The following is a 396-nucleotide window of genomic DNA, read 5'->3' on the forward strand; positions in this document are numbered from 1 at the left end:
ATTTTTATTTGTATTGTTATAATCATCACTGTTATTATAATGATTTATTATCAATATAATCAATCCTATTGCCATTTTTACTATTATTACTAATATTGTTATTATAATTATTAGTATTATTATCATTATTATAATTATCCTTGTTATTATTATTATTGTTATTATTAACATTGTCAGCATCTTCATTATCTCATTATCATTTTTATCATTAATGTTAATTGTTATTATTGTTGTTATTATTATTATTATTATTATTATTTATATCATTGTTATTGTTATTATTATTATTATTATTATTATTATTATCATTATTGTTATTACTATTATTATCATTACCATTATTATCATTATTATCATTATTATCATTATAATTATTACTGTTATTATTATCATTAT

Source organism: Penaeus chinensis, chromosome 39 (genome assembly GCF_019202785.1).
Source record: "Penaeus chinensis breed Huanghai No. 1 chromosome 39, ASM1920278v2, whole genome shotgun sequence".
NCBI classification, from domain to species: Eukaryota; Metazoa; Arthropoda; class Malacostraca; order Decapoda; family Penaeidae; genus Penaeus; species Penaeus chinensis.